Below are 24,519 nucleotides of genomic sequence, written 5' to 3'. Positions count from 1 at the left end.
TTTGGCCGCTCCCGCTCAACTACGGAGACGAGTTTTACCACGGTTCAACCGCACCAGTGCCTATTTAGCATGGTTTCGACCCCTTTCAGAACACGCTTGCCGCCGCTAGACGCAGGAATAATGAGCAGCGAGCTAAAACTTACCGTAAACGTGCAAAATAATAAAACGTGCTAAACATATGTCGCGCACGTGCGTTTTGTTTTGCACGCGGCGCAAAAAAATTAAAAAGGGAATGCAACACGAGGACTTCCCAGGAGGTCACCATCCTAGTACTACTCTCGCCAAAGCACGCTTAACTTCGGAGTTCTGATGGGATCCGGTGCTTTAGTGCTGGTATGATCGCATCCGACATCTTACCCCCGTCTTCGTCCCTTATGCTTGCCCCTCCCAGCTCCACTACACACACGATTGCACATTCCTTTGGCCGCTCCCGCTCAACTACGGAGACAAGTTTTACCACGGTTCAACCGCACCAGTGCCTATTTACCATGGTTTCGACCCCTTTCAGAACACGCTTGCCGCCGCTAGACGCGTGAATAATGAGCAGCGAGCTAAAACTTACCATAAACGTGCAAAATAATAAAACGTGCTAAACATATGTCCCGCACGTGCGTTTTGTTTTGCATGCGGCACAAAAAAATTAAAAAGGGAATGCAACACGAGTACTTCCCAGGTGGTCACCCATCCTTGTACTACTCTCGCCCAAGCACGCTTAACTTCGGAGTTCTGATGGGATCCGGTGCTTTAGTGCTAGTATGATCGCATTCGACATGTTACCCCCGTCTTCGTCCCTTACGCTTGCCCCTCCTAGCTCCACTACACACATGATTGCACATTTCGTTGGCCGCTCCCGCTCAACCACGGAGACGAGTTTTACCACGGTTCAACCGCACCAGTGCCTATTTACCATGGATTCGGCCCCTTTCAGAACACGCTTGCCGCCGCTAGACGCGTGAATAATGAGCAGCGAGCTAAAACTTACCGTAAACGTGCAAAATAATAAAAAGTGCTAAACATATGTGGCGCACGTGCGTTTTGTTTTGCACGCGGCGCAAAAAAAATTAAAAAGGGAATGTAACACGAGGACTTCCCAGGAGGTCTCCCATCCTAGTACTACTCTCGCCCAAGCACGCTTGACTTCGGAGTTCTGATGGGATCCGGTGCTTTAGTGCTGGTACGATCGCATCCGACATGTTACCCCCGTCTTCGTCCCTTATGCTTGCCCCACCCAGCTCCACTACACACACGATTGCACATTCCTTTGGTCGCTCCCGCTCAACCACGGAGACGTGTTTTACCACCGTTCAACCGCACCAGTGCCTATTTACCATGGTTTCGACCACTTTCAGAACACGCTTGCCGCCGCTAGCCGCGTGAATAATCAGCAGCGAGCTAAAACTTACCGTAAAGGTGCAAAATAGTAAAACATGCTAAACATATGTCGCGCACGTGCGTTTTGTTTTGCACGCGGCGCAGAAAAAATTAAAAAGGGAATGCAACACGAGGACTTCCCAGGAGGTCACCATCCTAGTACTACTCTCGCCCAAGCACGTTTAACTTCAGAGTTCTGATGGGATCCGGTGCTTTAGTGCTGGTACGATCGCATCCGATATGTTACCCCCGTCTTCATCCCTTATGCTTGCCCCTCCCAGCTCCACTACACACACGATTGCACATTCCTTTGGCCGCTCCCGCTCAACCACGGAGACTAGTTTTACCACGGTTCAACCGCACCAGTGCCTATTTACCATGGTTTCGACCCCTTTCAGAACACGCTTGCCGCCGCTAGGCGCGTGAATAATGAGCAGCGAGCTAAAACTTACCGTAAACGTGCAAAATAATAAAACGTGCTAAACATATGTCGCGCACGTGCGTTTTGTTTTGCACGCGGCGCAAAAAAATTAAAAAGGGAATGCAACACGAGGACTTCCCAGTAGGTCACCCATCCTAGTACTACTCTCGCCCAAGCAAGCTTAACTTCGGAGTTCAGATGGGATCCGGTGCTTTAGTGCTGGTATGATCGCATCCGACATGTTACCCCCGTCTTCGTCCCTTATGCTTGCCCCTCCCAGCTCCACTACACACACGATCGCACATTCCTTTGGCCGCTCCCGCTCAACTACGGAGACGGGTTTTACCAAGGTTCAACCACACCAGTGCCTATTTACCATGGTTTCGACCCCTTTCAGAACACGCTTGTCGCCGCTAGACGCGGGAATAATGAGCAGCGAGCTAAAACTTACCGTCAACGTGCAAAATAATAAAACGTGCTAAACATATGTCGCGCACGTGCGTTTTGTTTTGCACGCGGCGCAAAAAAAATTAAAAAGGGAATGCGACACGAGGACTTCCCAGGAGGTCACCCAACCTAGTACTACTCTCGCCCAAGCACGCTTAACTTCAGAGTTCTGATGGGATCCGGTGCTTTAGTGCTGGTATGATCACATCCGACATGTTACCCCCGTCTTCGTCCCTTATGCTTGCCCCTCCCAGCTCCACTACACACACGATAGCACATTCCTTTGGCCGCTACCGCTCAACTACGGAGACGAGTTTTACCACAGTTCAACCGCAGGACTTCCCAGGAGGTCACCCATCCTAGTACTACTCTCGCCCAAGCACGCTTAACTTCGGAGTTCTGATGGGATCCGGTGCTTTAGTGCTGGTATGATCGCATCCGACATGTTTCCCCCGTCTTCGTCGCTTATGCTTGCCCCTCGCAGCTCCACTACACACACGATTGCACATTCCTTTGGCCGCTCCCGCTCAACTACGGAGACGAGTTTTACCACGGTTCAACCGCACCAGTGCCTATTTACCATGGTTTCGACCCCTTTCAGAACACGCTTGCCGCCGCTAGACGCAGGAATAATGAGCAGCGAGCTAAAACTTACCGTAAACGTGCAAAATAATAAAACGTGCTAAACATATGTCGCGCACGTGCGTTTTGTTTTGCACGCGGCGCAAAAAAATTAAAAAGGGAATGCAACACGAGGACTTCCCAGGAGGTCACCCATCCTAGTACTACTCTCGCCCAAGCACGCTTAACTTCGGAGTTCAGATGGGATCTGGTGCTTTAGTGCTGGTATGATCGCATCCGACATGTTACCCCCGTCTTCGTCCCTTATGCTTGCCCCTCCCAGCTCCACTACACACACGATCGCACATTCCTTTGGCCGCTCCCGCTCAACTACGGAGACGGGTTTTACCAAGGTTCAACCACACCAGTGCCTATTTACCATGGTTTCGACCCCTTTCAGAACACGCTTGTCGCCGCTAGACGCGGGAATAATGAGCAGCGAGCTAAAACTTACCGTAAACGTGCAAAATAATAAAACGTGCTAAACATATGTCGCGCACGTGCGTTTTGTTTTGCACGCGGCGCAAAAAAAATTAAAAAGGGAATGCGACACGAGGACTTCCCAGGAGGTCACCCAACCTAGAACTACTCTCGCCCAAGCACGCTTAACTTCAGAGTTCTGATGGGATCCGGTGCTTTAGTGCTGGTATGATCACATCCGACATGTTACCCCCGTCTTCGTCCCTTATGCTTGCCCCTCCCAGCTCCACTACACACACGATAGCACATTCCTTTGGCCGCTACCGCTCAACTACGGAGACGAGTTTTACCACAGTTCAACCGCAGGACTTCCCAGGAGGTCACCCATCCTAGTACTACTCTCGCCCAAGCACGCTTAACTTCGGAGTTCTGATGGGATCCGGTGCTTTAGTGCTGGTATGATCGCATCCGACATGTTTCCCCCGTCTTCGTCGCTTATGCTTGCCCCTCCCAGCTCCACTACACACACGATTGCACATTCCTTTGGCCGCTCCCGCTCAACTATGGAGACGAGTTTTACCACGGTTCAACCGCACCAGTGACTATTTATCATGGTTTCGACCCCTTTCAGAACACGCTTGCCGCCGCTAGACGCGTGAATAATGAGCAGCGAGCTAAAACTTACCGTAAACGTGCTAAACATATGTCGTGCACGTGCGTTTTGTTTTGCACGCGGCGCAAAAAAAATTAAAAAGGGAATGCAACACTAGGACTTCCCAGGAGGTCACCCATCCTAGTACTACTCTCGCCCAAGCACGCTTAACTTCGGAGTTCTGATGGGATCCGGTGCTTTAGTGCTGGTAGATCGCATCCGACATGTTACCCCCATCTTCGTCCCTTATGCTTGCCCCTCCCAGCTCCACTACACACACGATTGCACATTCCTTTGGCCGCTCCCGCTCAACTACGGAGACGAGTTTTACCACGGTTCAACCGCACCAGTGCCTATTTACCATGGTTTCGACCCCTTTCAGAACACGCTTGCGGCCGCTAGGCGCGTGAATAATGAGCAGCGAGCTAAAACTTACCGTAAACGTGCAAAATAATAAAACGTGCTAAACATATGTCGCGCACGTGCGTTTTGTTTTGCACGCGGCGCAAAAAAATTAAAAAGGGAATGCAACACGAGGACTTCCCAGGAGGTCAGCCATCCTAGTACTACTCTCGCCCAAGCACGCTTAACTTCGGAGTTCAGATGGGATCCGGTGCTTTAGTGCTGGTATGATCGCATCCGACATGTTACCCCCGTCTTCGTCCCTTGTGCTTGCCCCTCCCAGCTCCACTACACACACGATTGCACATTCCTCTGGCCGCTCCCGCTCAACTACGGAGACGAGTTTTACCACGGTTCAACCGCACCAGTGCCTATTTACCATGGTTTCTACCCCTTTCAGAACACGATTGCCGCCTCTAGACGCGTGAATAATGAGCAGCGAGCTAAAACTTACCGTAAACGTGCAAAATAATAAAACGTGCTAAACATATGTCGCGCACGTGCGTTTTGTTTTGCACGCGGCGCAAAAAAAATTAAAAAGGGAATACAACACGAGGACTTCCCAGGAGGTCACCCATCCTAGTACTACTCTCGCCCAAACACGCTTAACTTCGGAGTTCTGAAGGGATCCGGTGCTTTAGTGCTGGTATGATCGCATCCGACATGTTACCCCCGTCTTCGTCCCTTATGCTTGCCCCTCCCAGCTCCACTACACACATGATTGCACATTCCTTTGGCGTCTCCCGCTCAACTACGGAGACGAGTTTTACCACGGTTCAACCGCACCAGTGCCTATTTACCATGGTTTCGACCGCTTTCAGAACTCGCTTGCCGCCGCTAGACGCGTGAATGATGAGCAGCGAGCTAAAACTTACCGTAAACGTGCAAAATAATAAAACATGCTAAACATATGTCGCGCACGTGCGTTTTGTTTTGCACGCGGCGCAAAAAAATTAAAAAGGGATTGCAACACGAGGACTTCCCAGGAGGTCACCCATCCTAGTACTACTCTCGCCCAAGCACGCTTAACTTCAGAGTTTTGATGGGATCCGGTGCTTTAGTGCTGGTATGATCGCATCCGACATGTTACCCCGTCTTCGTCCCTTATGCTTGCCCCTCCCAGCTCCACTACACACACGATTGCACATTCCTTTGGCCGCTCCCGCTCAACTACGGAGACGAGTTTTACCACGGTTCAACCGCACCAGTGCCTATTTACCATGGTTTCGACCCCTTTCAGAACACGCTTGCGGCCGCTAGGCGCGTGAATAATGAGCAGCGAGCTAAAACTTACCGTAAACGTGCAAAATAATAAAACATGCTAAACATATGTCGCGCACGTGCGTTTTGTTTTGCACGCGGCGCAAAAAAATTAAAAAGGGAATGCAACACGAGGACTTCCCAGGAGGTCAGCCATCCTAGTACTACTCTCGCCCAAGCACGCTTAACTTCGGAGTTCAGATGGGATCCGGTGCTTTAGTGCTGGTATGATCGCATCCGACATGTTACCCCCGTCTTCGTCCCTTGTGCTTGCCCCTCCCAGCTCCACTACACACACGATTGCACATTCCTCTGGCCGCTCCCGCTCAACTACGGAGACGAGTTTTACCACGGTTCAACCGCACCAGTGCCTATTTACCATGGTTTCTACCCCTTTCAGAACACGATTGCCGCCTCTAGACGCGTGAATAATGAGCAGCGAGCTAAAACTTACCGTAAACGTGCAAAATAATAAAACGTGCTAAACATATGTCGCGCACGTGCGTTTTGTTTTGCACGCGGCGCAAAAAAATTAAAAAGGGAATACAACACGAGGACTTCCCAGGAGGTCACCCATCCTAGTACTACTCTCGCCCAAGCACGCTTAACTTCGGAGTTCTGAAGGGATCCGGTGCTTTAGTGCTGGTATGATCGCATCCGACATGTTACCCCCGTCTTCGTCCCTTATGCTTGCCCCTCCCAGCTCCACTACACACATGATTGCACATTCCTTTGGCGTCTCCCGCTCAACTACGGAGACGAGTTTTACCACGGTTCAACCGCACCAGTGCCTATTTACCATGGTTTCGACCGCTTTCAGAACTCGCTTTCCGCCGCTAGACGCGTGAATGATGAGCAGCGAGCTAAAACTTACCGTAAACGTGCAAAATAATAAAACATGCTAAACATATGTCGCGCACGTGCGTTTTGTTTTGCACGCGGCGCAAAAAAATTAAAAAGGGATTGCAACACGAGGACTTCCCAGGAGGTCACCCATCCTAGTACTACTCTCGCCCAAGCACGCTTAACTTCAGAGTTTTGATGGGATCCGGTGCTTTAGTGCTGGTATGATCGCATCCGACATGTTACCCCCGTCTTCGTCCCTTATGCTTGCCCCTCCCAGCTCCACTACACACACGATTGCACATTCCTTTGGCCGCTCCCGCTCAACTACGGAGACGGGTTTTACCACGGTTCAACCACACCAGTGCCTATTTACCATGGTTTCGACCCCTTTCAGAACACGCTTGCCGCCGCTAGACGCGGGAATAATGAGCAGCGAGCTAAAACTTACCGTAAACGTGCAAAATAATAAAACGTGCTAAACATATGTCGCGCACGTGCGTTTTGTTTTGCACGCAGCGCAAAAAAAATTAAAAAGGGGGTGCAACACGAGGACTTCCCAGGAGGTCACCCATCCTAGTACTACTCTCGCCCAAGCACGCTTAACTTCGGAGTTCTGATGGGATCCGGTGGTTTAACGCTGGTATGATCGCATCCGACATGTTATCCCCGTCTTCGTCCCTTATGCTTGCCCCTCCCAGCTCCACTACACACACGATTGCACATTCCTTTGGCCGCTCCCGCTCAACTACGGAGACGAGTTTTACCACGGTTCAACCGCACCAGTGCCTATTTACCATCGTTTCGACCCCTTTCAGAACACGCTTGCCGCCGCTAGACGCGTGAATAATGAGCAGCGAGCTAAAACTTACCGTAAACGTGCAAAATAATAAAACGTGCTAAACATACGTCGCGCTCGCGCGTTCTGTTTTGCACGCCGCGCAAAAAAAATTAAAAAGGGAATGCAACACAAGGACTTCCCAGGAGGTCACCCATCCTAGTACTACTCTCGCCCAAGCACGCTTAACTTCGGAGTTCTGAAGGGATCCGGTGCTTTAGTGCTGGTATGATCGCATCCGACATGTTACCCCCGTCTTCGTCCCTTATGCTTGCCCCTCCCAGCTCCACTACACACACGATTGCACACTCTTTGGCCGCTCCCGCTCAACTACGGAGACGAGTTTTACCACGGTTCAACCGCACCAGTGCCTATTTACCATGGTTTCGACCCCTTTCAGAACACGCTTGCCACCGCTAGACGCGTGAATGATGAGCAGCGAGCTAAAACTTACCGTAAACGTGCGAAATAATAAAACATGCTAAACATATGTCGCGCACGTGCGTTTTGTTTTGCACGCGGCGCAAAAAAATTAAAAAGGGAATGCAACATGAGGACTTTCCAGGAGGTCACCCATCCTAGTACTACTCTCGCCCAAGCACGCTTAACTTCAGAGTTCTGATGGGATCCGGTGCTTTAGTGCTGGCATGATCGCATCCGACATGTTACCCCCGTCTTCGTCCCTTATGCTTGCCCCTCCCAGCTCCACTACACACACGATTGCACATTCCTTTGGCCGCTCCCGCTCAACTACGGAGACGGGTTTTACCACGGTTCAACCACACCAGTGCCTATTTACCATGGTTTCGACGCCTTTCAGAACACGCTTGCCGCCTCTAGACGCGGGAATAATGAGCAGCGAGCTAAAACTTACCGTAAACGTGCAAAATAATAAAACGTGCTAAACATACGTCGCGCTCGTGCGTTTTGTTTTGCACGCGGCGCAAAAAAAATTAAAAAGGGAATGCAACACAAGGACTTCCCAGGAGGTCACCCATCATAGTACTACTCTCGCCCAAGCACGCTTAACTTTGGAGTTCTGATGGGATCTGATGCTTTAGTGCTGGTATGATCGCATCCGACATGTTACACCCGTCTTCGTCCCTTATGCTTGCCCCTCCCAGCTCCACTACACACACGATTACACATTCCTTTGGCCGCTCCCGCTCAACTACGGAGACGAGTTTTACCACGGTTCAACCGCACCAGTGCCTATTTACCATGGTTTCGACCCCTTTCAGAACACACTTGCCTCCGCTAGACGCGTGAATAATGAGCAGCGAGCTAAAACTTACCGTAAACGTGCAAAATAATAAAACGTGCTAAACATATGTCGCGCACGTGCGTTTTGTTTTGCACGCAGCGCAAAAAAAATTAAAAGGGAATGCAACGCGAGGACTTCCCAGGAGGTCACCCATCCTAGTACTACTCTCGCCCAAGCTCGCTTAACTTCGGAGTTCTGATGGGATCCGGTGCTTTAGTGCTGGTATGATCGCATCCGACATGTTACCCCCGTCTTCGTCCCTTATGCTTGCCCCTCCCAGCTCCACGACACACACGATTGCACATTCCTCTGGCCGCTCCCGCTCAACTACGGAGACGAGTTTTACCACGGTTCAACCGCACCAGTGCCTATTTACCATGGTTTCTACCTCTTTCGGAACACGCTTGCCGCCGCCACGGTTCAACCGCACCAGTGCCTATTTACCATGGTTTCTACCTCTTTCGGAACACGCTTGCCGCCGCTAGACGCGTGAATGATGAGCAGCGAGCTAAAACTTACCGTAAACGTGCAAAATAATAAAACGTGCTAAACATATGTCGCGCACGTGCGTTTTGTTTTGCACGCGGCGCAAAAAAAATTAAAAAGGGAATGCAACACGAGGACTTCCCAGGGGGTCACCCATCCTAGTACTACTCTCGCCCAAGCTCGCTTAACTTCGGAGTTCTGATGGGATCCAGTGCTTTAGTGCTGGTATGATCGCATCCGACATGTTACCCCGTCTTCGTCCCTTATGCTTGCCCCTCCCAGCTCCACGACACACACGATTGCACATTCCTCTGGCCGCTCCCGCTCAACTACGGAGACGAGTTTTACCACGGTTCAACCGCACCAGTGCCTATTTACCATGGTTTCGACCCTTTCAGAACACGCTTGCCGCCGCTAGACGCGTGACTGATGAGCAGCGAGTTAAAACTTACCGTAAACGTGCAAAATAATAAAACGTGCTAAACATATGTCGCGCACGTGCGTTTTGTTTTGCACGCGGCGCAACAAAAATTAAAAAGGGGATGCAACACGAGGACTTCCCAGGAGGTCACCCATCCTAGTACTACTCTCACCCAAGCACGCTTAACTTTGGAGTTCTGATGGGATCCGGTGCTTTAATGCTGGTATGATCACATCCGACATGTTACCCCCCGTCTTCGTCCCTTATGCTTGCCCCTCCTAGCTCCACTACACACACGATTGCACATTCCTTTGGCCGCTCCCGCTCAACTACGGAGACGAGTTTTACCACGGTTCAACCGCACCAGTGCCTATTTACCATGGTTTCGACCCCTTTCAGAACACGCTTGCCGCCGCTAGACGCGTGAATAATGAGCAGCGAGCTAAAACTTACCGTAAACGTGCAAAATAATAAAACGTGCTAAACATACGTCGCGCTCGTGCGTTTTGTTTTGCACGCCGCGCAAAAAAAATTAAAAAGGGAATGCAACACAAGGACTTCCCAGGAGGTCACCCATCCTAGTACTACTCTCGCCCAAGCACGCTTAACTTCGGAGTTCTGAAGGGATCCGGTGCTTTAGTGCTGGTATGATCGCATCCGACATGTTACCCCCGTCTTCGTCCCTTATGCTTGCCCCTCCCAGCTCCACTACACACACGATTGCACATTCTTTGGCCACTCCCGCTCAACTACGGAGACGAGTTTTACCACGGTTCAACCGCACCAGTGCCTATTTACCATGGTTTCGACCCCTTTCAGAACACGCTTGCCGCCGCTAGACGCGTGAATAATGAGCAGCGAGCTAAAACTTACCGTAAACGTGCAAAATAATAAAACGTGCTAAACATACGTCGCGCTCGTGCGTTTTGTTTTGCACGCGGCGCAAAAAAAATTAAAAAGGGGATGCAACACGAGGACTTCCCAGGAGGTCACCCATCCTAGTACTACTCTCGCCCAAGCACGCTTAACTTCGGAGTTCTGATGGGATCCGGTGCTTTAGTGCTGGTATGATCGCATCCGACATGTTACCCCCGTCTTCGTCCCTTATGCTTGCCCCTCCCAGCTCCACTACACACACGATTGCACATTCCTTTGGCCGCTCCCGCTCAACTACGGAGACGAGTTTTACCACGGTTCAACCGCACCAGTGCTTATTTACCATTGTTTCGACCCCTTTCAGAACACGCTTGCCGCCGCTAGACGCGTGAATGATGAGCAGCGAGCTAAAACTTATCGTAAACGTGCAAAATAATAAAACGTGCTAAACATATGTCGCGCACGTGCGTTTTGTTTTGCACGCGGCGCAAAAAAATTAAAAAGGGAATGCAACACGAGGACTTCCCAGGAGGTCACCCATCCTAGTACTACTCTCGCCCAAGCACGCTTAACTTCGGAGTTCTGATGGGATCCGGTGCTTTAGTGCTGGTATGATCGCATCCGACATGTTTCCCCCGTCTTCGTCGCTTATGCTTGCCCCTCGCAGCTCCACTACACACACGATTGCACATTCCTTTGGCCGCTCCCGCTCAACTACGGAGACGAGTTTTACCACGGTTCAACCGCACCAGTGCCTATTTACCATGGTTTCGACCCCTTTCAGAACACGCTTGCCGCCGCTAGACGCAGGAATAATGAGCAGCGAGCTAAAACTTACCGTAAACGTGCAAAATAATAAAACGTGCTAAACATATGTCGCGCACGTGCGTTTTGTTTTGCACGCGGCGCAAAAAAATTAAAAAGGGAATGCAACACGAGGACTTCCCAGGAGGTCACCCATCCTAGTACTACTCTCGCCCAAGCACGCTTAACTTTGGAGTTCAGATGGGATCCGGTGCTTTAGTGCTGGTATGATCGCATCCGACATGTTACCCCCGTCTTCGTCCCTTATGCTTGCCCCTCCCAGCTCCACTACACACACGATCGCACATTCCTTTGGCCGCTCCCGCTCAACTACGGAGACGGGTTTTACCAAGGTTCAACCACACCAGTGCCTATTTACCATGGTTTCGACCCCTTTCCGAACACGCTTGTCGCCGCTAGACGCGGGAATAATGAGCAGCGAGCTAAAACTTACCGTAAACGTGCAAAATAATAAAACGTGCTAAACATATGTCGCGCACGTGCGTTTTGTTTTGCACGCGGCGCAAAAAAAATTAAAAAGGGAATGCGACACGAGGACTTCCCAGGAGGTCACCCAACCTAGTACTACTCTCGCCCAAGCACGCTTAACTTCAGAGTTCTGATGGGATCCGGTGCTTTAGTGCTGGTATGATCACATCCGACATGTTACCCCCGTCTTCGTCCCTTATGCTTGCCCCTCCCAGCTCCACTACACACACGATAGCACATTCCTTTGGCCGCTACCGCTCAACTACGGAGACGAGTTTTACCACAGTTCAACCGCAGGACTTCCCAGGAGGTCACCCATCCTAGTACTACTCTCGCCCAAGCACGCTTAACTTCGGAGTTCTGATGGGATCCGGTGCTTTAGTGCTGGTATGATCGCATCCGACATGTTTCCCCCGTCTTCGTCGCTTATGCTTGCCCCTCCCAGCTCCACTACACACACGATTGCACATTCCTTTGGCCGCTCCCGCTCAACTATGGAGACGAGTTTTACCACGGTTCAACCGCACCAGTGACTATTTATCATGGTTTCGACCCCTTTCAGAACACGCTTGCCGCCGCTAGACGCGTGAATAATGAGCAGCGAGCTAAAACTTACCGTAAACGTGCTAAACATATGTCGTGCACGTGCGTTTTGTTTTGCACGCGGCGCAAAAAAAATTAAAAAGGGAATGCAACACTAGGACTTCCCAGGAGGTCACCCATCCTAGTACTACTCTCGCCCAAGCACGCTTAACTTCGGAGTTCTGATGGGATCCGGTGCTTTACTGCTGGTAGATCGCATGCGACATGTTACCCCCATCTTCGTCCCTTATGCTTGCCCCTCCCAGCTCCACTACACACACGATTGCACATTCCTTTGGCCGCTCCCGCTCAACTACGGAGACGAGTTTTACCACGGTTCAACCGCACCAGTGCCTATTTACCATGGTTTCGACCCCTTTCAGAACACGCTTGCGGCCGCTAGGCGCGTGAATAATGAGCAGCGAGCTAAAACTTACCGTAAACGTGCAAAATAATAAAACGTGCTAAACATATGTCGCGCACGTGCGTTTTGTTTTGCACGCGGCGCAAAAAAATTAAAAAGGGAATGCAACACGAGGACTTCCCAGGAGGTCAGCCATCCTAGTACTACTCTCGCCCAAGCACGCTTAACTTCGGAGTTCAGATGGGATCCGGTGCTTTAGTGCTGGTATGATCGCATCCGACATGTTACCCCCGTCTTCGTCCCTTGTGCTTGCCCCTCCCAGCTCCACTACACACACGATTGCACATTCCTCTGGCCGCTCCCGCTCAACTACGGAGACGAGTTTTACCACGGTTCAACCGCACCAGTGCCTATTTACCATGGTTTCTACCCCTTTCAGAACACGATTGCCGCCTCTAGACGCGTGAATAATGAGCAGCGAGCTAAAACTTACCGTAAACGTGCAAAATAATAAAACGTGCTAAACATATGTCGCGCACGTGCGTTTTGTTTTGCACGCGGCGCAAAAAAAATTAAAAAGGGAATACAACACGAGGACTTCCCAGGAGGTCACCCATCCTAGTACTACTCTCGCCCAAGCACGCTTAACTTCGGAGTTCTGAAGGGATCCGGTGCTTTAGTGCTGGTATGATCGCATCCGACATGTTACCCCCGTCTTCGTCCCTTATGCTTGCCCCTCCCAGCTCCACTACACACATGATTGCACATTCCTTTGGCGTCTCCCGCTCAACTACGGAGACGAGTTTTACCACGGTTCAACCGCACCAGTGCCTATTTACCATGGTTTCGACCGCTTTCAGAACTCGCTTGCCGCCGCTAGACGCGTGAATGATGAGCAGCGAGCTAAAACTTACCGTAAACGTGCAAAATAATAAAACATGCTAAACATATGTCGCGCACGTGCGTTTTGTTTTGCACGCGGCGCAAAAAAATTAAAAAGGGATTGCAACACGAGGACTTCCCAGGAGGTCACCCATCCTAGTACTACTCTCGCCCAAGCACGCTTAACTTCAGAGTTTTGATGGGATCCGGTGCTTTAGTGCTGGTATGATCGCATCCGACATGTTACCCCGTCTTCGTCCCTTATGCTTGCCCCTCCCAGCTCCACTACACACACGATTGCACATTCCTTTGGCCGCTCCCGCTCAACTACGGAGACGAGTTTTACCACGGTTCAACCGCACCAGTGCCTATTTACCATGGTTTCGACCCCTTTCAGAACACGCTTGCGGCCGCTAGGCGCGTGAATAATGAGCAGCGAGCTAAAACTTACCGTAAACGTGCAAAATAATAAAACGTGCTAAACATATGTCGCGCACGTGCGTTTTGTTTTGCACGCGGCGCAAAAAAATTAAAAAGGGAATGCAACACGAGGACTTCCCAGGAGGTCAGCCATCCTAGTACTACTCTCGCCCAAGCACGCTTAACTTCGGAGTTCAGATGGGATCCGGTGCTTTAGTGCTGGTATGATCGCATCCGACATGTTACCCCCGTCTTCGTCCCTTGTGCTTGCCCCTCCCAGCTCCACTACACACACGATTGCACATTCCTCTGGCCGCTCCCGCTCAACTACGGAGACGAGTTTTACCACGGTTCAACCGCACCAGTGCCTATTTACCATGGTTTCTACCCCTTTCAGAACACGATTGCCGCCTCTAGACGCGTGAATAATGAGCAGCGAGCTAAAACTTACCGTAAACGTGCAAAATAATAAAACGTGCTAAACATATGTCGCGCACGTGCGTTTTGTTTTGCACGCGGCGCAAAAAAATTAAAAAGGGAATACAACACGAGGACTTCCCAGGAGGTCACCCATCCTAGTACTACTCTCGCCCAAGCACGCTTAACTTCGGAGTTCTGAAGGGATCCGGTGCTTTAGTGCTGGTATGATCGCATCCGACATGTTACCCCCGTCTTCGTCCCTTATGCTTGCCCCTCCCAGCTCCACTACACACATGATTGCACATTCCTTTGGCGTCTCCCGCTCAACTACGGAGACGAGTTTTACCACGGTTCAACCGCACCAGTGCCTATTTACCATGGTTTCGACCGCTTTCAGAACTCGCTTGCCGCCGCTAGACGCGTGAATGATGAGCAGCGAGCTAAAACTTACCGTAAACGTGCAAAATAATAAAACATGCTAAACATATGTCGCGCACGTGCGTTTTGTTTTGCACGCGGCGCAAAAAAATTAAAAAGGGATTGCAACACGAGGACTTCCCAGGAGGTCACCCATCCTAGTACTACTCTCGCCCAAGCACGCTTAACTTCGGAGTTCAGATGGGATCCGGTGCTTTAGTGCTGGTATGATCGCATCCGACATGTTACCCCCGTCTTCGTCCCTTATGCTTGCCCCTCCCAGCTCCACTACACACACGATTGCACATTCCTTTGGCCGCTCCCGCTCAACTACGGAGACGGGTTTTACCACGGTTCAACCACACCAGTGCCTATTTACCATGGTTTCGACCCCTTTCAGAACACGCTTGCCGCCGCTAGACGCGGGAATAATGAGCAGCGAGCTAAAACTTACCGTAAACGTGCAAAATAATAAAACGTGCTAAACATATGTCGCGCACGTGCGTTTTGTTTTGCACGCAGCGCAAAAAAAATTAAAAAGGGGGTGCAACACGAGGACTTCCCTTCGGAGTTCTGATGGGATCCGGTGGTTTAACGCTGGTATGATCGCATCCGACATGTTATCCCCGTCTTCGTCCCTTATGCTTGCCCCTCCCAGCTCCACTACACACACGATTGCACATTCCTTTGGCCGCTCCCGCTCAACTACGGAGACGAGTTTTACCACGGTTCAACCGCACCAGTGCCTATTTACCATGGTTTCGACCCCTTTCAGAACACGCTTGCCGCCGCTAGACGCGTGAATAATGAGCAGCGAGCTAAAACTTACCGTAAACGTGCAAAATAATAAAACGTGCTAAACATACGTCGCGCTCGTGCGTTCTGTTTTGCACGCCGCGCAAAAAAAATTAAAAAGGGAATGCAACACAAGGACTTCCCAGGAGGTCACCCATCCTAGTACTACTCTCGCCCAAGCACGCTTAACTTCGGAGTTCTGAAGGGATCCGGTGCTTTAGTGCTGGTATGATCGCATCCGACATGTTACCCCCGTCTTCGTCCCTTATGCTTGCCCCTCCCAGCTCCACTACACACACGATTGCACACTCTTTGGCCGCTCCCGCTCAACTACGGAGACGAGTTTTACCACGGTTCAACCGCACCAGTGCCTATTTACCATGGTTTCGACCCCTTTCAGAACACGCTTGCCACCGCTAGACGCGTGAATAATGAGCAGCGAGCTAAAACTTACCGTAAACGTGCGAAATAATAAAACATGCTAAACATATGTCGCGCACGTGCGTTTTGTTTTGCACGCGGCGCAAAAAAATTAAAAAGGGAATGCAACATGAGGACTTTCCAGGAGGTCACCCATCCTAGTACTACTCTCGCCCAAGCACGCTTAACTTCAGAGTTCTGATGGGATCCGGTGCTTTAGTGCTGGCATGATCGCATCCGACATGTTACCCCCGTCTTCGTCCCTTATGCTTGCCCCTCCCAGCTCCACTACACACACGATTGCACATTCCTTTGGCCGCTCCCGCTCAACTACGGAGACGGGTTTTACCACGGTTCAACCACACCAGTGCCTATTTACCATGGTTTCGACCCCTTTCAGAACACGCTTGCCGCCTCTAGACGCGGGAATAATGAGCAGCGAGCTAAAACTTACCGTAAACGTGCAAAATAATAAAACGTGCTAAACATACGTCGCGCTCGTGCGTTTTGTTTTGCACGCGGCGCAAAAAAAATTAAAAAGGGAATGCAACACAAGGACTTCCCAGGAGGTCACCCATCATAGTACTACTCTCGCCCAAGCACGCTTAACTTTGGAGTTCTAATGGGATCTGATGCTTTAGTGCTGGTATGATCGCATCCGACATGTTACACCCGTCTTCGTCCCTTATGCTTGCCCCTCCCAGCTCCACTACACACACGATTACACATTCCTTTGGCCGCTCCCGCTCAACTACGGAGACGAGTTTTACCACGGTTCAACCGCACCAGTGCCTATTTACCATGGTTTCGACCCCTTTCAGAACACACTTGCCTCCGCTAGACGCGTGAGTAATGAGCAGCGAGCTAAAACTTACCGTAAACGTGCAAAATAATAAAACGTGCTAAACATATGTCGCGCACGTGCGTTTTGTTTTGCACGCAGCGCAAAAAAAATTAAAAGGGAATGCAACGCGAGGACTTCCCAGGAGGTCACCCATCCTAGTACTACTCTCGCCCAAGCTCGCTTAACTTCGGAGTTCTGATGGGATCCGGTGCTTTAGTGCTGGTATGATCGCATCCGACATGTTACCCCCGTCTTCGTCCCTTATGCTTGCCCCTCCCAGCTCCACGACACACACGATTGCACATTCCTCTGGCCGCTCCCGCTCAACTACGGAGACGAGTTTTACCACGGTTCAACCGCACCAGTGCCTATTTACCATGGTTTCTACCTCTTTCGGAACACGCTTGCCGCCGCTAGACGCGTGAATGATGAGCAGCGAGCTAAAACTTACCGTAAACGTGCAAAATAATAAAACGTGCTAAACATATGTCGCGCACGTGCGTTTTGTTTTGCACGCGGCGCAAAAAAAATTAAAAAGGGAATGCAACACGAGGACTTCCCAGGGGGTCACCCATCCTAGTACTACTCTCGCCCAAGCTCGCTTAACTTCGGAGTTCTGATGGGATCCAGTGCTTTAGTGCTGGTATGATCGCATCCGACATGTTACCCCCGTCTTCGTCCCTTATGCTTGCCCCTCCCAGCTCCACGACACACACGATTGCACATTCCTCTGGCCGCTCCCGCTCAACTACGGAGACGAGTTTTACCACGGTTCAACCGCACCAGTGCCTATTTACCATGGTTTCGACCCTTTCAGAACACGCTTGCCGCCGCTAGACGCGTGACTGATGAGCAGCGAGCTAAAACTTACCGTAAACGTGCAAAATAATAAAACGTGCTAAACATATGTCGCGCACGTGCGTTTTGTTTTGCACGCGGCGCAACAAAAATTAAAAAGGGGATGCAACACGAGGACTTCCCAGGAGGTCACCCATCCTAGTACTACTCTCACCCAAGCACGCTTAACTTTGGAGTTCTGATGGGATCCGGTGCTCTAGTGCTGGTATGATCACATCCGACATGTTACCCCCCGTCTTCGTCCCTTATGCTTGCCCCTCCTAGCTCCACTACACACACGATTGCACATTCCTTTGGCCGCTCCCGCTCAACTACGGAGACGAGTTTTACCACGGTTCAACCGCACCAGTGCCTATTTACCATGGTTTCGACCCCTTTCAGAACACGCTTGCCGCCGCTAGACGCGTGAATAATGAGCAGCGAGCTAAAACTTACCGTAAACGTGCAAAATAATAAAACGTGCTAAACATACGTCGCGCTCGTGCGTTTTGTTTTGCACGCCGCGCAAAAAAAATTAAAAAGGGAATGCAACACAAGGACTTCCCAGGAGGTCACCCATCCTAGTACTACTCTCGCCCAAGCACGCTTAACATCGGAGTTCTCATGGGATCCGGTGCTTTAGTGCTGGTATGATCGCATCCGACATGTTACCCCCGTCTTCGTCCCTTATGCTTGCCCCTCCCAGCTCCACTACACACACGATTGCACATTCTTTGGCCACTCCCGCTCAACTACGGAGACGAGTTTTACCACGGTTCAACCGCACCAGTGCGTATTTACCATGGTTTCGTCCCCTTTCAGAACACGCTTGCCGCCGCTAGACGCGTGAATAATGAGCAGCGAGCTAAAACTTACCGTAAACGTGCAAAATAATAAAACGTGCTAAACATACGTCGCGCTCGTGCGTTTTGTTTTGCACGCGGCGCAAAAAAAATTAAAAAGGGGATGCAACACGAGGACTTCCCAGGAGGTCACCCATCCTAGTACTACTCTCGCCCAAGCACGCTTAACTTCGGAGTTCTGATGGGATCCGGTGCTTTAGTGCTGGTATGATCGCATCCGACATGTTACCCCCGTCTTCGTCCCTTATGCTTGCCCCTCCCAGCTCCACTACACACACGATTGCACATTCCTTTGGCAGCTCCCGCTCAACTACGGAGACGAGTTTTACCACGGTTCAACCGCACCAGTGCTTATTTACCATTGTTTCGACCCCTTTCAGAACACGCTTGCCGCCGCTAGACGCGTGAATGATGAGCAGCGAGCTAAAACTTATCGTAAACGTGCAAAATAATAAAACGTGCTAAACATATGTCGCGCACGTGCGTTTTGTTTTGCACGCGGCGCAAAAAAATTAAAAAGGGAATGCAACACGAGGACTTCCCAGGAGGTCACCCATCCTAGTACTACTCTCGCTCAAGCACGCTTAACTTCGAAGTTCTGATGGGATCCGGTGCTTTAGTGCTGGTATGATCGCATCAGACATGTTACCCCCGTCTTCGTCTCTTATGCTTGCCAGGAGGTCACCCATCCTAGTACTACTCTCGCTCAAGCACGCTTAACTTCGAAGTTCTTATGGGATCCGGTGCTTTAGTGCTGGTATGATCGCATCAGACATGTTACCCCCGTCTTCGTCTCTTATGCTTGCCCCTCCCAGCTCCACTACACACACGATTGCACATTCCTTTGGCCGCTCCCGCTCAACCACGGAGACGAGTTTTACCACGGTTCAACCGCACCAGTGCCTATTTACCATGGTTTCGACCCCTTTCAGAACACGCTTGCCGCCGCTGGACGCGTGAATAATGAGCAGCGAGCTAAAACTTACCGTAAACGTGCAAAATAATAAAACGTGCGAAACATATGTCGCGCACGTGCGTTTTGTTTTGCACGCGGCGCAAAAAAATTAAAAAGGGAATGCAACACGAGGACTTCCCAGGAGGTCACCCATCCTAGTACTACTCTCGCCGAAGCACGCTTAACTTCGGAGTTCTGATGGGATCCGGTGCTTTAGTGCTGGTATGATCGCATACGACATGTTACCCCCGTCTTCGTCCCTTATGCTTGCCCCTCCCGGCTCCACTACACACACGATTGCACATTCCTCTGGCCGCTCCCGCTCAACTACGGAGACGAGTTTTACCACGGTTCAACCGCACCAGTGCCTATTTACCATGGTTTCGACCCTTTCAGAACACGCTAGCCGCCGCTAGACGCGTGAATGATGAGCAGCGAGCTAAAACTTACCGTAAACGTGCAAAATAATAAAATGTGCTAAACATATGTCGCGCACGTGCGTTTTGTTTTGCACGCGGCGCAAAAAAAATTAAAAAGGGAATGCAACACGAGGACTTCCCAGGAGGTCACCCATCCTAGTACTACTCTCGCCCAAGCTCGCTTAACTTCGGAGTTCTGAAGGGATCCGGTGCTTTAGTGCTGGTATGATCGCATCCGACATGTTACCCCCGTCTTCGTCCCTTATGCTTGCCCCTCCCAGCTCCACTACACACACGATTGCACACTCTTTGGCCGCTCCCGCTCAACTACGGAGACGAGTTTTACCACGGTTCAACCGCACCAGTGCCTATTTACCATGGTTTCGACCCCTTTCAGAACACGCTTGCCGCCGCTAGACGCGTGAATAATGAGCAGCGAGCTAAAACTTACCGTAAACGTGCGAAATAATAAAACATGCTAAACATATGTCGCGCACGTGCGTTTTGTTTTGCACGCGGCGCAAAAAAATTAAAAAGGGAATGCAACACGAGGACTTTCCAGGAGGTCACCCATCCTAGTACTACTCTCGCCCAAGCACGCTTAACTTCAGAGTTCTGATGGGATCCGGTGCTTTAGTGTTGGCATGATCGCATCCGACATGTTACCCCCGTCTTCGTCCCTTATGCTTGCCCCTCCCAGCTCCACTACACACACGATTGCACATTCCTTTGGCCGCTCCCGCTCAACTACGGAGACGGGTTTTACCACGGTTCAACCACACCAGTGCCTATTTACCATGGTTTCGACCCCTTTCAGAACACGCTTGCCGCCTCTAGACGCGGGAATAATGAGCAGCGAGCTAAAACTTACCGTAAACGTGCAAAATAATAAAACGTGCTAAACATACGTCGCGCTCGTGCGTTTTGTTTTGCACGCGGCGCAAAAAAAATTAAAAAGGGAATGCAACACAAGGACTTCCCAGGAGGTCACCCATCATAGTACTACTCTCGCCCAAGCACGCTTAACTTTGGAGTTCTGATGGGATCTGATGCTTTAGTGCTGTTATGATCGCATCGGACATGTTACACCCGTCTTCGTCCCTTATGCTTGCCCCTCCCAGCTCCACTACACACACGATTACACATTCCTTTGGCCGCTCCCGCTCAACTACGGAGACGAGTTTTACCACGGTTCAACCGCACCAGTGCCTATTTACCATGGTTTCGACCCCTTTCAGAACACACTTGCCGCCGCTAGACGCGTGAATAATGAGCAGCGAGCTAAAACTTACCGTAAACGTGCAAAATAATAAAACGTGCTAAACATACGTCGCGCTCGTGCGTTTTGTTTTGCACGCGGCGCAAAAAAAATTAAAAAGGGGATGCAACACGAGGACTTCCCAGGAGGTCACCCATCCTAGTACTACTCTCGCCCAAGCACGCTTAACTTCGGAGTTCTGATGGGATCCGGTGCTTTAGTGCTGGTATGATCGCATCCAACATGTTACCCCCGTCTTCGTCCCTTATGCTTGCCCCTCCCAGCTCCACTACACACACGATTGCACATTCCTTTGGCCGCTCCCGCTCAACTACGGAGACGAGTTTTACCACGGTTCAACCGCACCAGTGCCTATTTACCATGGTTTCTACCTCTTTCGGAACACGCTTGCCGCCGCTAGACGCGTGAATGATGAGCAGCGAGCTAAAACTTACCGTAAACGTGCAAAATAATAAAACGTGCTAAACTTATGTCGCGCACGTGCGTTTTGTTTTGCACGCGGCGCAAAAAAAAATTAAAAAGGGAATGCAACACGCGGACTTCCCAGGGGGTCACCCATCCTAGTACTACTCTCGCCCAAGCTCGCTTAACTTCGGAGTTCTGATGGGATCCGGTGCTTTAGTGCTGGTATGATCGCATCCGACATGTTACCCCCGTCTTCGTCCCTTATGCTTGCCCCTCCCAGCTCCACGACACACACGATTGCACATTCCTCTGGCCGCTCCCGCTCAACTACGGAGACGAGTTTTACCACGGTTCAACCACACCAGTGCCTATTTACCATGGTTTCGACCCTTTCAGAACACGCTTGCCGCCGCTAGACGCGTGACTGATGAGCAGCGAGCTAAAACTTACCGTAAACGTGCAAAATAATAAAACGTGCTAAACATACGTCGCGCTCGTGCGTTTTGTTTTGCACGCGGCGCAAAAAAAATTAAAAAGGGAATGCAACACAAGGACTTCCCAGGAGGTCACCCATCATAGTACTACTCTCGCCCAAGCACGCTTAACTTTGGAGTTCTGATGGGATCTGATGCTTTAGTGCTGGTATGATCGCATCCGACATGTTACACCCGTCTTCGTCCCTTATGCTTGCCCCTCCCAGCTCCACTACACACACGATTACACATTCCTTTGGCCGCTCCCGCTCAACTACGGAGACGAGTTTTACCACGGTTCAACCGCACCAGTGCCTATTTACCATGGTTTCGACCCCTTTCAGAACACACTTGCCGCCGCTAGACGCGTGAATAATGAGCAGCGAGCTAAAACTTACCGTAAACGTGCAAAATAATAAAACGTGCTAAACATACGTCGCGCTCGTGCGTTTTGTTTTGCACGCGGCGCAAAAAAAATTAAAAAGGGGATGCAACACGAGGACTTCCCAGGAGGTCACCCATCCTAGTACTACTCTCGCCCAAGCACGCTTAACTTCGGAGTTCTGATGGGATCTGGTGCTTTAGTGCTGGTTTGATCGCATCCAACATGTTACCCCCGTCTTCGTCCCTTATGCTTGCCCCTCCCAGCTCCACTACACACACGATTGCACATTCCTTTGGCCGCTCCCGCTCAACTACGGAGACGAGTTTTACCACGGTTCAACCGCACCAGTGCCTATTTACCATGGTTTCTACCTCTTTCGGAACACGCTTGCCGCCGCTAGACACGTGAATGATGAGCAGCGAGCTAAAACTTACCGTAAACGTGCAAAATAATAAAACGTGCTAAACTTATGTCGCGCACGTGCGTTTTGTTTTGCACGCGGCGCAAAAAAATTAAAAAGGGAATGCAACACGCGGACTTCCCAGGGGGTCACCCATCCTAGTACTACTCTCGCCCAAGCTCGCTTAACTTCGGAGTTCTGATGGGATCCGGTGCTTTAGTGCTGGTATGATCGCATCCGACATGTTACCCCCGTCTTCGTCCCTTATGCTTGCCCCCCCCAGCTCCACGACACACACGATTGCACATTCCTCTGGCCGCTCCCGCTCAACTACGGAGACGAGTTTTACCACGGTTCAACCGCACCAGTGCCTATTTACCATGGTTTCGACCCTTTCAGAACACGCTTGCCGCCGCTAGACGCGTGACTGATGAGCAGCGAGCTAAAACTTACCGTAAACGTGCAAAATAATAAAACGTGCTAAACATATGTCGCGCACGTGCGTTTTGTTTTGCACGCGGCGCAACAAAAATTAAAAAGGGGATGCAACACGAGGACTTCCCAGGAGGTCACCCATCCTAGTACTACTCTCACCCAAGCACGCTTAACTTTGTAGTTCTGATGGGATCCGGTGCTTTAGTGCTGGTATGATCACATCCGACATGTTACCCCCCGTCTTCGTCCCTTATGCTTGCCCCTCCTAGCTCCACTACACACACGATTGCACATTCCTTTGGCCGCTCCCGCTCAACTACGGAGACGAGTTTTACCACGGTTCAACCGCACCAGTGCCTATTTACCATGGTTTCGACCCCTTTCAGAACACGCTTGCCGCCGCTAGACGCGTGAATAATGAGCAGCGAGCTAAAACTTACCGTAAACGTGCAAAATAATAAAACGTGCTAAACATACGTCGCGCTCGTGCGTTTTGTTTTGCACGCCGCGCAAAAAAAATTAAAAAGGGAATGCAACACAAGGACTTCCCAGGAGGTCACCCATCCTAGTACTACTCTCGCCCAAGCACGCTTAACATCGGAGTTCTCATGGGATCCGGTGCTTTAGTGCTGGTATGATCGCATCCGACATGTTACCCCCGTCTTCGTCCCTTATGCTTGCCCCTCCCAGCTCCACTACACACACGATTGCACATTCTTTGGCCGCTCCCGCTCAACTACGGAGACGAGTTTTACCACGGTTCAACCGCACCAGTGCCTATTTACCATGGTTTCGACCCCTTTCAGAACACGCTTGCCGCCGCTAGACGCGTGAATAATGAGCAGCGAGCTAAAACTTACCGTAAACGTGCAAAATAATAAAACGTGCTAAACATACGTCGCGCTCGTGCGTTTTCTTTTGCACGCGGCGCAAAAAAAATTAAAAAGGGGATGCAACACGAGGACTTCCCAGGAGGTCACCCATCCTAGTACTACTCTCGCCCAAGCACGCTTAACTTCGGAGTTCTGATGGGATCCGGTGCTTTAGTGCTGGTATGATCGCATCCGACATGTTACCCCCGTCTTCGTCCCTTATGCTTGCCCCTCCCAGCTCCACTACACACACGATTGCACATTCCTTTGGCCGCTCCCGCTCAACTACGGAGACGAGTTTTACCACGGTTCAACCGCACCAGTGCTTATTTACCATTGTTTCGACCCCTTTCAGAACACGCTTGCCGCCGCTAGACGCGTGAATGATGAGCAGCGAGCTAAAACTTATCGTAAACGTGCAAAATAATAAAACATGC

At 50.7% G+C, this 24,519-nt stretch overlaps 58 non-coding genes and 1 pseudogene across 58 annotated transcripts; all 59 read right to left on the bottom strand.

Moving 5' to 3' along the window:
* Window positions 1-229: 229 nt before the first annotated feature.
* Window positions 230-347, bottom strand: LOC141039954 (5S ribosomal RNA). Its single transcript, XR_012200887.1, has one exon. It is a non-coding gene; the product is annotated as a 5S ribosomal RNA (ribosomal RNA).
* Window positions 348-648: 301 nt separating this feature from the next.
* On the bottom strand, window positions 649-767 carry LOC141039678 (5S ribosomal RNA). Its single transcript, XR_012200608.1, has one exon. It is a non-coding gene; the product is annotated as a 5S ribosomal RNA (ribosomal RNA).
* Window positions 768-1,069: 302 nt separating this feature from the next.
* LOC141039847 (5S ribosomal RNA) lies at window positions 1,070-1,188 on the bottom strand. Its single transcript, XR_012200780.1, has one exon. It is a non-coding gene; the product is annotated as a 5S ribosomal RNA (ribosomal RNA).
* Window positions 1,189-1,490: 302 nt separating this feature from the next.
* Window positions 1,491-1,608, bottom strand: LOC141040026 (5S ribosomal RNA). Its single transcript, XR_012200957.1, has one exon. It is a non-coding gene; the product is annotated as a 5S ribosomal RNA (ribosomal RNA).
* Window positions 1,609-1,909: 301 nt separating this feature from the next.
* Window positions 1,910-2,028, bottom strand: LOC141039638 (5S ribosomal RNA). Its single transcript, XR_012200568.1, has one exon. It is a non-coding gene; the product is annotated as a 5S ribosomal RNA (ribosomal RNA).
* Window positions 2,029-2,330: 302 nt separating this feature from the next.
* LOC141039528 (5S ribosomal RNA) lies at window positions 2,331-2,449 on the bottom strand. Its single transcript, XR_012200457.1, has one exon. It is a non-coding gene; the product is annotated as a 5S ribosomal RNA (ribosomal RNA).
* A 111-nt stretch (window positions 2,450-2,560) lies between these two features.
* Window positions 2,561-2,679, bottom strand: LOC141040114 (5S ribosomal RNA). Its single transcript, XR_012201044.1, has one exon. It is a non-coding gene; the product is annotated as a 5S ribosomal RNA (ribosomal RNA).
* Window positions 2,680-2,980: 301 nt separating this feature from the next.
* On the bottom strand, window positions 2,981-3,099 carry LOC141039358 (5S ribosomal RNA). Its single transcript, XR_012200287.1, has one exon. It is a non-coding gene; the product is annotated as a 5S ribosomal RNA (ribosomal RNA).
* Window positions 3,100-3,401: 302 nt separating this feature from the next.
* LOC141039823 (5S ribosomal RNA) lies at window positions 3,402-3,520 on the bottom strand. The gene has a single exon (XR_012200756.1). It is a non-coding gene; the product is annotated as a 5S ribosomal RNA (ribosomal RNA).
* Window positions 3,521-3,631: 111 nt separating this feature from the next.
* LOC141040113 (5S ribosomal RNA) lies at window positions 3,632-3,750 on the bottom strand. The gene has a single exon (XR_012201043.1). It is a non-coding gene; the product is annotated as a 5S ribosomal RNA (ribosomal RNA).
* Window positions 3,751-4,035: 285 nt separating this feature from the next.
* On the bottom strand, window positions 4,036-4,153 carry LOC141039969 (5S ribosomal RNA). The gene has a single exon (XR_012200902.1). It is a non-coding gene; the product is annotated as a 5S ribosomal RNA (ribosomal RNA).
* Window positions 4,154-4,454: 301 nt separating this feature from the next.
* Window positions 4,455-4,573, bottom strand: LOC141039436 (5S ribosomal RNA). The gene has a single exon (XR_012200365.1). It is a non-coding gene; the product is annotated as a 5S ribosomal RNA (ribosomal RNA).
* A 302-nt stretch (window positions 4,574-4,875) lies between these two features.
* LOC141039783 (5S ribosomal RNA) lies at window positions 4,876-4,994 on the bottom strand. Its single transcript, XR_012200716.1, has one exon. It is a non-coding gene; the product is annotated as a 5S ribosomal RNA (ribosomal RNA).
* A 301-nt stretch (window positions 4,995-5,295) lies between these two features.
* LOC141039884 (5S ribosomal RNA) lies at window positions 5,296-5,414 on the bottom strand. Its single transcript, XR_012200817.1, has one exon. It is a non-coding gene; the product is annotated as a 5S ribosomal RNA (ribosomal RNA).
* Window positions 5,415-5,714: 300 nt separating this feature from the next.
* On the bottom strand, window positions 5,715-5,833 carry LOC141039435 (5S ribosomal RNA). The gene has a single exon (XR_012200364.1). It is a non-coding gene; the product is annotated as a 5S ribosomal RNA (ribosomal RNA).
* A 301-nt stretch (window positions 5,834-6,134) lies between these two features.
* LOC141039573 (5S ribosomal RNA) lies at window positions 6,135-6,253 on the bottom strand. Its single transcript, XR_012200502.1, has one exon. It is a non-coding gene; the product is annotated as a 5S ribosomal RNA (ribosomal RNA).
* A 301-nt stretch (window positions 6,254-6,554) lies between these two features.
* LOC141039883 (5S ribosomal RNA) lies at window positions 6,555-6,673 on the bottom strand. Its single transcript, XR_012200816.1, has one exon. It is a non-coding gene; the product is annotated as a 5S ribosomal RNA (ribosomal RNA).
* Window positions 6,674-6,975: 302 nt separating this feature from the next.
* LOC141039741 (5S ribosomal RNA) lies at window positions 6,976-7,094 on the bottom strand. Its single transcript, XR_012200671.1, has one exon. It is a non-coding gene; the product is annotated as a 5S ribosomal RNA (ribosomal RNA).
* A 302-nt stretch (window positions 7,095-7,396) lies between these two features.
* On the bottom strand, window positions 7,397-7,515 carry LOC141039468 (5S ribosomal RNA). The gene has a single exon (XR_012200397.1). It is a non-coding gene; the product is annotated as a 5S ribosomal RNA (ribosomal RNA).
* Window positions 7,516-7,815: 300 nt separating this feature from the next.
* LOC141040021 (5S ribosomal RNA) lies at window positions 7,816-7,934 on the bottom strand. The gene has a single exon (XR_012200953.1). It is a non-coding gene; the product is annotated as a 5S ribosomal RNA (ribosomal RNA).
* A 302-nt stretch (window positions 7,935-8,236) lies between these two features.
* Window positions 8,237-8,355, bottom strand: LOC141039928 (5S ribosomal RNA). The gene has a single exon (XR_012200861.1). It is a non-coding gene; the product is annotated as a 5S ribosomal RNA (ribosomal RNA).
* A 301-nt stretch (window positions 8,356-8,656) lies between these two features.
* Window positions 8,657-8,775, bottom strand: LOC141039583 (5S ribosomal RNA). Its single transcript, XR_012200512.1, has one exon. It is a non-coding gene; the product is annotated as a 5S ribosomal RNA (ribosomal RNA).
* A 370-nt stretch (window positions 8,776-9,145) lies between these two features.
* On the bottom strand, window positions 9,146-9,264 carry LOC141039609 (5S ribosomal RNA). The gene has a single exon (XR_012200539.1). It is a non-coding gene; the product is annotated as a 5S ribosomal RNA (ribosomal RNA).
* A 300-nt stretch (window positions 9,265-9,564) lies between these two features.
* On the bottom strand, window positions 9,565-9,683 carry LOC141039787 (5S ribosomal RNA). The gene has a single exon (XR_012200720.1). It is a non-coding gene; the product is annotated as a 5S ribosomal RNA (ribosomal RNA).
* Window positions 9,684-9,986: 303 nt separating this feature from the next.
* On the bottom strand, window positions 9,987-10,105 carry LOC141039467 (5S ribosomal RNA). The gene has a single exon (XR_012200396.1). It is a non-coding gene; the product is annotated as a 5S ribosomal RNA (ribosomal RNA).
* A 301-nt stretch (window positions 10,106-10,406) lies between these two features.
* On the bottom strand, window positions 10,407-10,525 carry LOC141039602 (5S ribosomal RNA). Its single transcript, XR_012200532.1, has one exon. It is a non-coding gene; the product is annotated as a 5S ribosomal RNA (ribosomal RNA).
* A 301-nt stretch (window positions 10,526-10,826) lies between these two features.
* Window positions 10,827-10,945, bottom strand: LOC141040394 (5S ribosomal RNA). The gene has a single exon (XR_012201297.1). It is a non-coding gene; the product is annotated as a 5S ribosomal RNA (ribosomal RNA).
* Window positions 10,946-11,246: 301 nt separating this feature from the next.
* On the bottom strand, window positions 11,247-11,365 carry LOC141039357 (5S ribosomal RNA). Its single transcript, XR_012200286.1, has one exon. It is a non-coding gene; the product is annotated as a 5S ribosomal RNA (ribosomal RNA).
* A 302-nt stretch (window positions 11,366-11,667) lies between these two features.
* On the bottom strand, window positions 11,668-11,786 carry LOC141039527 (5S ribosomal RNA). Its single transcript, XR_012200456.1, has one exon. It is a non-coding gene; the product is annotated as a 5S ribosomal RNA (ribosomal RNA).
* Window positions 11,787-11,897: 111 nt separating this feature from the next.
* LOC141040112 (5S ribosomal RNA) lies at window positions 11,898-12,016 on the bottom strand. Its single transcript, XR_012201042.1, has one exon. It is a non-coding gene; the product is annotated as a 5S ribosomal RNA (ribosomal RNA).
* A 285-nt stretch (window positions 12,017-12,301) lies between these two features.
* LOC141040077 (5S ribosomal RNA) lies at window positions 12,302-12,419 on the bottom strand. Its single transcript, XR_012201008.1, has one exon. It is a non-coding gene; the product is annotated as a 5S ribosomal RNA (ribosomal RNA).
* A 301-nt stretch (window positions 12,420-12,720) lies between these two features.
* On the bottom strand, window positions 12,721-12,839 carry LOC141039434 (5S ribosomal RNA). Its single transcript, XR_012200363.1, has one exon. It is a non-coding gene; the product is annotated as a 5S ribosomal RNA (ribosomal RNA).
* A 302-nt stretch (window positions 12,840-13,141) lies between these two features.
* LOC141039572 (5S ribosomal RNA) lies at window positions 13,142-13,260 on the bottom strand. Its single transcript, XR_012200501.1, has one exon. It is a non-coding gene; the product is annotated as a 5S ribosomal RNA (ribosomal RNA).
* Window positions 13,261-13,561: 301 nt separating this feature from the next.
* On the bottom strand, window positions 13,562-13,680 carry LOC141039882 (5S ribosomal RNA). The gene has a single exon (XR_012200815.1). It is a non-coding gene; the product is annotated as a 5S ribosomal RNA (ribosomal RNA).
* A 300-nt stretch (window positions 13,681-13,980) lies between these two features.
* Window positions 13,981-14,099, bottom strand: LOC141039433 (5S ribosomal RNA). Its single transcript, XR_012200362.1, has one exon. It is a non-coding gene; the product is annotated as a 5S ribosomal RNA (ribosomal RNA).
* A 301-nt stretch (window positions 14,100-14,400) lies between these two features.
* LOC141039571 (5S ribosomal RNA) lies at window positions 14,401-14,519 on the bottom strand. The gene has a single exon (XR_012200500.1). It is a non-coding gene; the product is annotated as a 5S ribosomal RNA (ribosomal RNA).
* A 301-nt stretch (window positions 14,520-14,820) lies between these two features.
* Window positions 14,821-14,939, bottom strand: LOC141039359 (5S ribosomal RNA). Its single transcript, XR_012200288.1, has one exon. It is a non-coding gene; the product is annotated as a 5S ribosomal RNA (ribosomal RNA).
* Window positions 14,940-15,616: 677 nt separating this feature from the next.
* On the bottom strand, window positions 15,617-15,735 carry LOC141039466 (5S ribosomal RNA). Its single transcript, XR_012200395.1, has one exon. It is a non-coding gene; the product is annotated as a 5S ribosomal RNA (ribosomal RNA).
* Window positions 15,736-16,035: 300 nt separating this feature from the next.
* Window positions 16,036-16,154, bottom strand: LOC141040020 (5S ribosomal RNA). Its single transcript, XR_012200952.1, has one exon. It is a non-coding gene; the product is annotated as a 5S ribosomal RNA (ribosomal RNA).
* Window positions 16,155-16,456: 302 nt separating this feature from the next.
* On the bottom strand, window positions 16,457-16,575 carry LOC141039970 (5S ribosomal RNA). The gene has a single exon (XR_012200903.1). It is a non-coding gene; the product is annotated as a 5S ribosomal RNA (ribosomal RNA).
* A 301-nt stretch (window positions 16,576-16,876) lies between these two features.
* Window positions 16,877-16,995, bottom strand: LOC141039582 (5S ribosomal RNA). The gene has a single exon (XR_012200511.1). It is a non-coding gene; the product is annotated as a 5S ribosomal RNA (ribosomal RNA).
* A 302-nt stretch (window positions 16,996-17,297) lies between these two features.
* LOC141039608 (5S ribosomal RNA) lies at window positions 17,298-17,416 on the bottom strand. Its single transcript, XR_012200538.1, has one exon. It is a non-coding gene; the product is annotated as a 5S ribosomal RNA (ribosomal RNA).
* A 301-nt stretch (window positions 17,417-17,717) lies between these two features.
* On the bottom strand, window positions 17,718-17,836 carry LOC141039813 (5S ribosomal RNA). The gene has a single exon (XR_012200746.1). It is a non-coding gene; the product is annotated as a 5S ribosomal RNA (ribosomal RNA).
* A 303-nt stretch (window positions 17,837-18,139) lies between these two features.
* On the bottom strand, window positions 18,140-18,258 carry LOC141039688 (5S ribosomal RNA). Its single transcript, XR_012200619.1, has one exon. It is a non-coding gene; the product is annotated as a 5S ribosomal RNA (ribosomal RNA).
* Window positions 18,259-18,559: 301 nt separating this feature from the next.
* On the bottom strand, window positions 18,560-18,678 carry LOC141039498 (5S ribosomal RNA). The gene has a single exon (XR_012200427.1). It is a non-coding gene; the product is annotated as a 5S ribosomal RNA (ribosomal RNA).
* A 301-nt stretch (window positions 18,679-18,979) lies between these two features.
* LOC141039875 (5S ribosomal RNA) lies at window positions 18,980-19,098 on the bottom strand. Its single transcript, XR_012200808.1, has one exon. It is a non-coding gene; the product is annotated as a 5S ribosomal RNA (ribosomal RNA).
* Window positions 19,099-19,111: 13 nt separating this feature from the next.
* LOC141040154 (5S ribosomal RNA) lies at window positions 19,112-19,230 on the bottom strand (annotated as a pseudogene).
* Window positions 19,231-19,531: 301 nt separating this feature from the next.
* LOC141039661 (5S ribosomal RNA) lies at window positions 19,532-19,650 on the bottom strand. Its single transcript, XR_012200591.1, has one exon. It is a non-coding gene; the product is annotated as a 5S ribosomal RNA (ribosomal RNA).
* A 301-nt stretch (window positions 19,651-19,951) lies between these two features.
* Window positions 19,952-20,070, bottom strand: LOC141039610 (5S ribosomal RNA). Its single transcript, XR_012200540.1, has one exon. It is a non-coding gene; the product is annotated as a 5S ribosomal RNA (ribosomal RNA).
* Window positions 20,071-20,370: 300 nt separating this feature from the next.
* Window positions 20,371-20,489, bottom strand: LOC141040016 (5S ribosomal RNA). Its single transcript, XR_012200948.1, has one exon. It is a non-coding gene; the product is annotated as a 5S ribosomal RNA (ribosomal RNA).
* Window positions 20,490-20,791: 302 nt separating this feature from the next.
* On the bottom strand, window positions 20,792-20,910 carry LOC141040110 (5S ribosomal RNA). The gene has a single exon (XR_012201040.1). It is a non-coding gene; the product is annotated as a 5S ribosomal RNA (ribosomal RNA).
* Window positions 20,911-21,212: 302 nt separating this feature from the next.
* LOC141039388 (5S ribosomal RNA) lies at window positions 21,213-21,331 on the bottom strand. The gene has a single exon (XR_012200317.1). It is a non-coding gene; the product is annotated as a 5S ribosomal RNA (ribosomal RNA).
* A 303-nt stretch (window positions 21,332-21,634) lies between these two features.
* On the bottom strand, window positions 21,635-21,753 carry LOC141039545 (5S ribosomal RNA). Its single transcript, XR_012200474.1, has one exon. It is a non-coding gene; the product is annotated as a 5S ribosomal RNA (ribosomal RNA).
* Window positions 21,754-22,054: 301 nt separating this feature from the next.
* Window positions 22,055-22,173, bottom strand: LOC141039927 (5S ribosomal RNA). Its single transcript, XR_012200860.1, has one exon. It is a non-coding gene; the product is annotated as a 5S ribosomal RNA (ribosomal RNA).
* Window positions 22,174-22,475: 302 nt separating this feature from the next.
* LOC141039520 (5S ribosomal RNA) lies at window positions 22,476-22,594 on the bottom strand. Its single transcript, XR_012200449.1, has one exon. It is a non-coding gene; the product is annotated as a 5S ribosomal RNA (ribosomal RNA).
* Window positions 22,595-22,895: 301 nt separating this feature from the next.
* LOC141039544 (5S ribosomal RNA) lies at window positions 22,896-23,014 on the bottom strand. The gene has a single exon (XR_012200473.1). It is a non-coding gene; the product is annotated as a 5S ribosomal RNA (ribosomal RNA).
* Window positions 23,015-23,315: 301 nt separating this feature from the next.
* LOC141040000 (5S ribosomal RNA) lies at window positions 23,316-23,434 on the bottom strand. Its single transcript, XR_012200933.1, has one exon. It is a non-coding gene; the product is annotated as a 5S ribosomal RNA (ribosomal RNA).
* Window positions 23,435-23,737: 303 nt separating this feature from the next.
* LOC141039687 (5S ribosomal RNA) lies at window positions 23,738-23,856 on the bottom strand. The gene has a single exon (XR_012200618.1). It is a non-coding gene; the product is annotated as a 5S ribosomal RNA (ribosomal RNA).
* A 301-nt stretch (window positions 23,857-24,157) lies between these two features.
* On the bottom strand, window positions 24,158-24,276 carry LOC141040510 (5S ribosomal RNA). Its single transcript, XR_012201413.1, has one exon. It is a non-coding gene; the product is annotated as a 5S ribosomal RNA (ribosomal RNA).
* Between the last annotated feature and the right edge of the window lie 243 nt (window positions 24,277-24,519).

The sequence above is a fragment of the Aegilops tauschii genome, chromosome 1 (genome assembly GCF_002575655.3).
Source record: "Aegilops tauschii subsp. strangulata cultivar AL8/78 chromosome 1, Aet v6.0, whole genome shotgun sequence".
Taxonomy (NCBI): Eukaryota; Viridiplantae; Streptophyta; class Magnoliopsida; order Poales; family Poaceae; genus Aegilops; species Aegilops tauschii.
This window is presented reverse-complemented; position numbering and strand designations above follow the sequence as displayed.